Source organism: Adiantum capillus-veneris, chromosome 18 (genome assembly GCF_014529385.1).
Source record: "Adiantum capillus-veneris isolate H3 chromosome 18, ASM1452938v2, whole genome shotgun sequence".
NCBI classification, from domain to species: Eukaryota; Viridiplantae; Streptophyta; class Polypodiopsida; order Polypodiales; family Pteridaceae; genus Adiantum; species Adiantum capillus-veneris.
In genome coordinates, this window is record NC_140948.1 from 35,876,104 (window position 1) to 35,886,580 (window position 10,477).

A 10,477-nucleotide genomic window follows, 5' to 3' on the forward strand; every position below is an offset into this window, starting at 1 on the left:
CAGAGGCCTATGGATGGACATAATGCGCGCCCTTGTGGCAGCCTCTCCTAGTGCTTTGTTGACACTCTCCAGTGGTTTCCAGACAATTTTGACAAGCAATAAGTATGTTTTGTTTGCTTCAATGCTTCGATTAGCATAGATGCTGCTGGAATTCATCCCCCCTTAGTCCATGTCAGTCCTAAACTCCAAAAAGGGCTTAGATATTGCCACAAAGTTTACTCTTGTGGTTTGTTAATACAACTTTAGGTATCTGGGGCAAGATGGGATTAAGGTTACCTGGGTATCCATGTCTTCCTATTTTGCAGCTGGGTATTATTGTCTTCTCACTCTGTTTTGTAACTGGATATGCTCCTATTCTCCAAGAAGGGTTTAGATATTGCCACAGTTTTGTGGTTTGTTAATACATCTTTCGGTATCTGGGGCAAGATGGGCTTTAGGTTACCTGGGTATCCATGTGTTTCTCTTTTGCAACTGGGTATTAATGCCTTGAAACTCTGTTTTGTACTTGGGTATGCTCTTAGATGTGTCCAAATTCATCTGCCACAAGGGCGCGCATTTGCACACTTCATGCTAATGGAAAGCCCTAATGCGTGCCCTTGTGGCAGCATTTTTTAGGCACTTCCAAGACCTTTACTAGGCACATACATAACTTTGGAAGCCTAGAAATAACAAAGTATACATTTTTTAAATTTTAATGCCTGCCAAACCCTTTAGTAGTCATAGCAAAAATTATGGTGCTTCTCATACACAATGGAAGCCCAACATATAAGAAATTCGAAACCTTGCAAGAAAGAGAGTCATAGACAACAAAAAGTAGTTTCATTAAAGAAATCAATGCTTTACATGATATCCGGATTTTGCTTTAGGAGCTTTCTAATTACAATTTTCTGGCGCTTGGCCTTTTGGGGTGGCTCCCTGTTAAGTAAAGTGGTTGTGATTTCTTGGGTGTCATTAACCCCTACAACTTGGTTCATGCTGACATGGGCAATAAGGCGCCCGTGAAAGTTTACACCGAAAGTGGATATTGCAAAATCTTTCTTTACAAGCACTACAAGGTTGGCCGTTTGGGCAAGTGTTGTTAAACACAACGCCTTGGAGAGTGAACGGAGAGCAAAAATGTTGTAGAGACCATTGGGAGAGTAGTCGGCATGGACAAACACCACGACACCACTGGGAAGTGTGCCGAGGTAGTGAGAAAGTGTTGCTTGAGTTCCGAACGGCGTCCTCCTCCCCCCTCACCGTTGCTCCCAGGCGTCAACCTCCAGAACATCCTACAGAACATAGGTTTTCTGAGATATGGCACAGAATTATGATATAACATTAACAAAATCATTTGTAACAATCAAATGTAAGTGAGCATCTATACCTCTTGTCTACGATCCTCCTCATCGGCATCCGGGTGCAAGTAAAGATCCACGCTTGACTTCCCCTTTGGATCAAGCAAAACAGGTGTTGCAGCAGGTGGTGGTGAATCCACTCTTGCGCGTTTAGCCAAACACATGGCTTGCACGGACACAAACTCCTCCTCAGAGACCTTGGCCTACTCGGCCGCTGCCACCTCGGCTTGTGCGATCGCCACTGTGTCCGCCAAAGTATTCCCCATGGGCAGTAGGAGATCATCGTCATGGGAGGTGGTGGTATCAAGCTCAAACTTTCCATGGGCATCGAGGATGGCAAAACACTCATCCATGCGAAGCTCAAAGGATTTCTCCAGATTGTGCATAAACACAAACTCCTCCCCACCCACCACAATGTAGGAGAAGCGGGTAATCTCTACCTCAGGGATGGCATCCCAAGTGGTGGTTCCTTCTAGCGGTCCCGAGGATGAATCGACTGATGGAGAGGCCTTGAATCCCTACAGGGTAGGTCAAGGCAAGCGCCCTCTCCTCTGCGGATGAGTTAATGGCCGTGGACTTGGGGTCCTTCACATCAGCCAATACCCCGCCGATCTGCAAGTGAGGTAGCACTATGTCAGGGCCTGCTGGGCACTCATGAAGGAGGAAGATCATTATGGCCTGAACAGAGAAAAAATTGTTTTCGATCCTTCCCTTACGCATTGCTCGCACATCATCAGCTTCAAGCCGCACATATTGTCCGGCGGGTTATGCTATGGTGGCAAAGCGTGCAAGCCACTGATGAAATGGCCTGTCCCCTTGGTAGATGTGATGGAGAAGGCCTTCAGGGACCCATTGCCTTGCTCGGTTTGGTAACTCAACAATGAATCTCCCCATGCACGTGGAAATGTATGAAGTAATGTGCTCAAGAGATTGAGAGTGGAGGGTCAAGGTGGTTTCCAAATCGGGTTGGGTTGTGAAAAATGCTTGAAGCTCAGGGCGATTTGCATGCCCAACCTCAGTAAGGAATGCATCTAAAGCACTAGTAGCAGCCATGTCTTCTCTTTGCGTGATTGGGTATGCTAGGTCTCTCTGAAATGCTGGGATGAAAATGGTGAAATGAGGAGGTGGCCCTCCTTATATAGACATATTCTATCTCGAAAAAAATAAAAAATATGGATTTAAAAAATAAATTTACACCACCTTAAAACTCGAGTACAAAATCAAGTACAACACCTTAAAAATTTTCAAAATCTTTAATAAAATATCCAATATATAAACGATTAAAGTTACAAGCCAATTCACTTAGACAAGATGATTTTGTCTGTAGCCCAATCTTTGTAAACAAGCATAGTGGCCTCCATCCGCCTTCCAATCTATACAACCAAAAATGGGTAATCAAAATAAAAAAACCCACAGAAAATAAGAAAAGGTAGCTAAGGAAGCACAAAGTAGACCTTGCGTTGTTCTAGTTTGAAACTTGCATTACCGACATCCTCGAATCCCATTATGACAAAGTGTTCCCGAAGATTGGCAAGAGTCAAATGAGGATTCACTGCAACCACCTCCACCTCCTTATTGGACATACGGACACGAATTTCAAAGGATTGAATCTCTTCGGCTGTCAGCTGCAAGGGTATCCATTTGCCACGTTTGTGCATCCACTTCTCATAGCTAAAACGTGCATACAAGGTGCACGTTGCTTTCAAATACCGAAGGCAAAGCTGTGTGGGGGACACATTGCACTTATAACGGTCACCATCATGCAAACCGTCAACATAGCCCCAATTGACACCTAGAATGTTTTCCATTGCATCTATGTCAACTTCTTTGCAAACAAACATTGTTGGTGTTTCTACAATCGGTAGAGAGCGGAATGCATGCACAAACAAATGAATGGGAAATTGCCAACTGAGACCCACCAATCTGGTTGCCTTACCAAACTTTAGGGACCCTTGGAAATCTTGCAGCACCTTGCGCTTGAAAGAAAGCAAATTAAAGCCCAATGGTCTGGAGTTGGCCATTCTGCACTCTGCAATGAGGGTGTCTCCACGGCTTCTAACCTACCATAGCTTTGGCTTGACTTCGGAACCACGTACTTGTGGGAGTACATGAATATTCGCTGCTCGGTAAGTTTTTTTGATGAAACATTAGGAGACATAATCTCCCCAATGTGAGCATGTACAACCATGAACGTGCTTGAGAGGCACTCAAGCGGCTGTTCCTCAACTAAGCTGGATGGAAAAACATCTTTACAAATGTCCTTAGTTAAACATAATGATCACATAAATGTAAACATGACATATGCATGGGATAGCTAAACCATGAAAACTTACAATGAGGTGCAAATTGAGTAGAATCTCTCTTGAGGTGGAGCTCAGCTGCACTGTAGACGTGTTGCACAATGGCCACCATTCCGGACTTTGTTTCTTTGAATGTCAATAGCCGGCCCTTCCAATGACGTTCCAATACGCCTAGACACCGTACGCGATGAGGTCCAGTACTTGACGGTTGCATGTAGATCCATGCATCCTTCTTGAACACTTGTGGGATCCATACCCCCTTTGATTCTTTTGTGTTCTGCAACACAATCTCCTCTATCTCTGGTTTGGGCCGTCTATGCGTGGACATGCTTGGGAAGTTGGGCTTAGGAAGGGATTTGAAAGAGTTGAGTACTGTGGAGAGAGAATGAGGAGCTGAGGGGAGAGTGAGGTGAGCTGCCTATGGTGGCTTTGACAGTGGAGATAGAGAAAGAGTGGAGTGAGAGGTAGAGAGGTAGAGAGGATAGTGGAGCTGTGGGCTATGGAGTGTGGGACTGTAGAGGGTTGATGGAGGTGTGAGAGAAGGGGGAGCTATGGAGAGAGAGGAAGAGAGTGGTGGAAAGCTTTTGGCTATGGCTGCCTTGACTGTAGAGAGAGAATGGGAGGAGGAAGAAGAGGGAGAGTGTGGGAGAGAAAAGTAATGAGGGAGAGAGAGAAAAGTGGATTTTGGCATAAATGGATGGCTTGTAGAATTGTTCTATTTGCAAGCTCCAAATTTGGGTAGTCAGGCGGTATTGTTTTTTTACACAGTGAGATAAACGCATGCCACGTTGGGGATGCTATCTTGCTTACTTCTCTAAGACTCTAGTTATTCTAGAGCTGGATGATAAACGTCATTATGGGATATGGGAACTATCTTATAACTTTCCTACTTGTGTGATTGGGTAAACTCAAAGAAATAGGATTCCTCAATCAAAGTCATTTTATTCATGGTCTTACAAGATGTTTAAGATACTACAATTTTGTGGTTTTTGGGATCGATTTTCATTGCTTAACATACAGACATAAAGGTAGTTAAGGATATGTTTTTTTGGAAACCTTTTTGAGATACAAACAAGATACTACCAGATTTTTATAAAAACGGTTATATGTGCCAGTGACATGTGATGAGATGCTAGGTTTTGACAAGTAACATACATGTTTTTTATTAATAATGCCGTAAAACCTCCTGTGAGGGTCTCATTGAGAGATGGCATAAACTGAGGATTTGAAATAGTATTTGACGTACAAGGGAGATGCTGCCCAAATTTCGTCAAGAAGTATACAATGATCTTTGAACCAAAATTACCAAAAGGGTATCTACATCATTTATGATAGTAGTCATTAACATTAGTTCTTTGGGGAAATTCAGTGAATATTGGGATACACATGATTAGACAATCAAAGGTTATCTTACTTAAAAACCCAACTTAATGATCAATCCTAAGGGTAGGCTGCAAACTAGGTCTACAGGTGTGACATGGATAACAACTGGATCCAGTGTCAACACCTGCAATACACACAAACATAGCCAGTTCTAACTGAATGTTTTTGTATGGATGCAAGTAACAACTGGATCCTTCGCTATGTAGAGGTAGTGGAAGCTCATCCCAAAGGGTGGACACATAGTGATACAACATTTAGATAGCATTTTGTAATGATTAGAGATCAAAGTTTTGATCTAAATAACTGTACCATCCATTATATACAGAATGATGTATTGCTGTATATGAAATGTTTATTGAGTATTATGACATTGGGTTTTAAATATTGTTATTTAATATATTATGTAATACAATTGTCTAAGTATGGTTCAATTATGAAGGGATTTTTCATACTTAAACACACACACGCATGCACACACGCACACATATGTATATGCTTGAAGGAAAGATTTGTCACATAGGTCCTGAGGCACCTTGCTATTGTTTCAATACAGTAACTATGACATTTAAAGTTTCTATGTTCCCTTCGCCCCCCCCAAAACCCTCTAGTTGAAGTGACGATTCTAGGTGGACATTTAAAAAGGAGAAGCGAACTTCTTTTTCTCATTTTTTTGAAAAGAAAAGTATAGATGGCTATGATTGGTCTGCATCTCTCTCTCTCTCTCTCTCTCTCTCTCTCTCTCTCTCTCTCTACCAAAGATCTCATTGGATGTTCCTACAACATTTCAAATTCTCCTTTTATCAGAACGTGTGTGTACGTGTGTGTGTGTGTGTGTGTGTGTGTGTGTGAGAGAGAGAGAGAGAGAGAGAGAGAGAGAGAGAGAGAGAAGATGAAACAAAAATAACTTTATTCTTACCCATGTCGTGAGATATATCTTTTGGGATTGTTCCGATGGCATTAAAAACTTTTTTCTTCTCTCTCTCTCTCTCTCTCTCTCTCTCTCTCTCTCTCTCTCTCTCTCTCTCCCCTCCTCCTCCCCTTCCTCCTCCTCCTCCTCCCCATAGATATTCACTTTTGTTGAAGACTTATCTTGTAAATTTTAAAGTCGATTTAAATTGTTCCTACACACAAACATTTTGTTCTATCCTCCTCTCTCCTCCTGCGTCATTTGTTGGACTCTGCATTTCAACACATTACATACAACACTAAAAAAATTTCCTCTCCCCCTTCCCCCCCCCTCTCTCTCTCTCTTTGATTTTAGATTGCGATCCTTGTTTGCCAAAATTTAAGGAAGTTATAGATTTTTAGGCATGGCCCACATGTTAAATTAAAAATAAAAAGAACAAAATATCCAAGAATTGGTAAAACGTCCATCAACTGGGAAATCTCTCTACCGATTTGGGGAGTTAATGTGAGGGTTGGTCTTTGTCGGGAATTTAATCCATTTTCTACAGGTGGAAAACTTTAGCTATCCTTTTAAAAATATACTAATGTCAAAAAATAATATCTTGAAAATTTAAAAAGTGCGTTGTCGTGCAGCTGCGCTGCCATGATGAGAAAAAGAGCAGAGAAATGCAAGCTAAGATTCTTTGAAGCCTACTTGATTAATGGTCAGTGATGAGGGCTTGTTAACAGGCCAAGTCTAATGATTAATGTATGCCAGATGCGGCTTTAAAGGGCCAATTGATGCCTTAATGATGCCAAAAATGGACTATAATTAAAGGGAGCACAGATAGAATATTATGATCTAGAACTATAGTGCTTGAAGAGCTGTACCGGTCTGTCTTTACGGCTCGTCGATTGGAGCTACGGTGAAGAAGTTATGGCACTTTGAAGTTTAAGTCGATTGCAGTTCCGTACCGGATTGGGCAACTGCAGCTAAGGTGACAGAGATGAAATGAATGCATGGGCCTGAAGTGCTCTACTTCTCGAGCGTGTCGGTCTTTTCAAATCAGCGACGATCGGAGTTACGGTTGCCAAGTTACCGACCGTTAAAGATTCACCGGGGGCCGGCTCCGTACCACATTAGGAAAGAAATGGACTCATTTTCAGGCCTTTCAACTCTAGTGAGAGAATGCTCCTTAGCCAATAAGAAGAAGGCTAATGTTACGTTGAAAAAACAATTTTTCTCATTTTGAAAATGTCCATGAAAACCATTTTGGTGAAATTGTCACTATCATCAGAAAAGTAAGGCGCTTGATAATGACATCTGGCACAAGCGTCGAACGCCTTTTTATGACCCATTGTTGCTATCATATAAAGTGAAGTACTTGCACTTGTGCATCTCGCACAAGTATCAATCACCTTTTTATGAAGTACTCGCAATTTAAATTCGAACAGATTGTACTTGATAGTGATTGATAGATACTATTTAAGACTATGAAGGAGTTAGAACCAAGCGAATAGAGGCGCTTGAGGGGTCTCTGGGACCTCTATTCGCTTGGTTCTGACCTTATGAGGCCCTAGGATTAAGATATAGCACTTTTTAAGCCCACGGATGCATCCGGAACGTCCAAAAACCATAGGATAGCTCTTTAAAACACTGAAATCTGACGTCTCTATTCGCTTGGTACTAACCTCATGAGGCCCTAGGTTCGCTTGGTACTGACCTCATGAGGCCCTAGGCTTAAAAATGCTATATCTTGAGCTATATTCGCTTGGTACTAACCTCATGAGGCCCAAGGTTAGCTTGGTACTGACCTCATGAGGCCCTAGGCTTAAAAATGCTATATCTTGAGCAAGAGACGTCAGATTTTAGTGTTTTAAAGAGCTATCCTATGGTTTTTGGACATTCCGGATGCATCCGTGGGCTTGGTACTGACCTCATGAGGCCCTAGGCTTAAAAATGCTATATCTTGAGCTAGAGCGCTTGGTACTGACCTCATGAGGCCCTAGGTTCGCTTGGTACTGACCTCATGAGGCCCTAGGCTTAAAAATGCTATATCTTGAGCTAGAGACGTCAGATTTCAGTGTTTTAAAGAGCTATCCTATGGTTTTTGGACATTCCGGATGCATCCGTGGGCTTGGTACTGACCTCATGAGACCCTAGGCTTAAAAATGCTATATCTTGAGCTAGAGACGTCAGATTTCAGTGTTTTAAAGAGCTATCCTATGGTTTTTGGACGTTCCGGATGCATCCGTGGGCTTAAAAAGTGCTATATCTTAATCCTAGGGCCTCATAAGGTCAGAACCAAGCGAATAGAGGTCCCAGAGACCCCTCAAGCACCTCCGTTCGCTTGGTTCTGACTCCTTCATAGTCTTAAATAGTACCTATCAATCACTATCAAGTACAATCTGTTCGAATTTAAATTGCAAGTACTTCATAAAAAGGTGATTGATACTTGTGCCTCTATTCCATGGCATTATTTTTGTATTTTGAAAACAACTCTTATGTGTTTTCTCTCATCGCACATCACATCACTCATTAAGATTTACAAACATGGAATTTTGTGTACACTTAAGTTGGGATCTCGAAAAGCATTTTGTACGAGCATGCATTTAAGTGATTGAGCAAACTTTTACGTATGTACTATGAGAAATAGAATTCCAAAAAAAAACTTTTGCATTTTTCATAATTACCTCTCTCTATGCTGAGTTGGTGTTTCTTACAGGGCCCAAAATTGAGTCCAAGTTTCTCCTACTGGTTAGGTCCGCTCGATCGCAGTGCCGTCTGGGATTTTTATAGCCTCAGCAGGGTTTGCATGCATTTTATGCAGTTTGAGAGTTCTACAGGGATTTACGGCTCGTCGGACAGAGTCCGACTTGTCGGCACTGTTGAGCTGGGTAATTTTGGCATTATCTGAGAAGCTGATGCAAGCTATTAACAACTGAGTGCAAAAGGGACTTCTGGAAAGTTTAATCACCTATACGTGCATCTTAGAAGCATAAGGCATTATTTGAGATGCTAGTATGCACAGTAAAAGTCACAAAGATATTGTTAGTTGCTGGAGAAAAATGTTGTGCTTGGCATTTCCTTGGCCGGGGTCCGAGATTTATACCTAATACGGTGCCCTTACAAAGCCATAAGGCCGCCTAGTTGAAATCTACAGCAAGTGTGGTGCCCATAACTCAATAAAATTGGCCGCCCAATAAAGCTGGCCGCCCAATTAAAGGGCATGGCCAATGGCCACCCAATAAAACCAATAAAGTGGGAAGCCAAGCGAGGAGGGCGAGCAGACAGCGAAGACGAGTGCTAGAAGGAGAAGAAGGGCTTGCGCCCGCGGTGTGATACTCCAATGAGGAAGCCGAAGAAGCGAAAAACGTGAAGCTTCACCAGGCGCTCCTCTTCGATGCTGCTTTTGTTGCATTTCGTGGACTTCCATGCCTGGCACTACTAGATCATAGCACCCCTTCCCATGCCACGTCAGTAGCGGCGGCGCTATTGATGGGAGGGGGCACGCTAATTATAGGAGGGTTGTCGTTTGCATGAGTTAAAAAAAAAAATCCAACGAGACGAAAGGGAAGGATTGCAAGGAAACGAGGCAACAGAGGGGAAGGCTCTCGACCTCAAGGGGGGGGCTCGCCATCCCTCTCGTTCTCTCTCTCCATCGGTCTTTTGCATGAGAAGAAGGCAAGCCAACGAGAACTAGGAGGAGAACGAAGGAGAAGATGAGCTTGAGGCAAGCGAAGAAATCTTGGTGGAGGCAAGCATAGCAAGAAAAAACAAAGGGAGCTCAAAGGCGAGGGAGCTCAAGGAGGCTATCAACGAAGCAAGGAGAGGAGATAATAAGGGAGGAGATGATAGAAGGCGAGCTCTTTCTCTCTCTCGATCTCCAATCCAAACAGGAAAAGCTCTTTCTCTCTTTCGGCTTAAGCAAGGTCTTAGCAACCGAGGCAAACAAGGAGACACACTCTCTCTCTCGGCCCTTGTGAAGCTAGAGAGGGCATGAAGTACCAAGGAGTGGTAAGTTCGAGAAGACGGAGCTTGAAGCTTGGTCGAAGCAACCAAGGGAGTAAGTCGAGGCAAATAAGCAAGGGTTAAGGGAATCAGAGCAAGTTGAGTAAAGGAGAAGTTGAGGCTCATGAATGGTAGATAAGGCAATGCAAGTGCACACAGCATGATAATTAATAACTACTGAAGCATAAAGATTGAGGTAATGATCAGATTTAGGTAAATGAGGCAGATAAAGCGATAGAAGGGAATCTCATCACCGACATCAGTCCTAAGTTGATTAAGCATTTTCTTAAGTCCGGTGTCGTTAACGGCCCGGTTAATCTTGTAAATGGGAGCTTAAGCTCCTAGTTCGCAGATGATCCAAGTGACGGTGTTGTTAACAGCCCGCCTTGGAGAAAGGTTAAGTTGTACTCAAGCATTAATCAATTAATTGATGATTATGATGATTTCTAGATTCAATTACATCTGTTGTTCTTGTTATCTCTCTTTCACACCTCCCACAGCCAGAGGCCCGGCGCCTGCCCGGCTCACGTAGCGAACACATATCCCCCGTTATCTTTGGT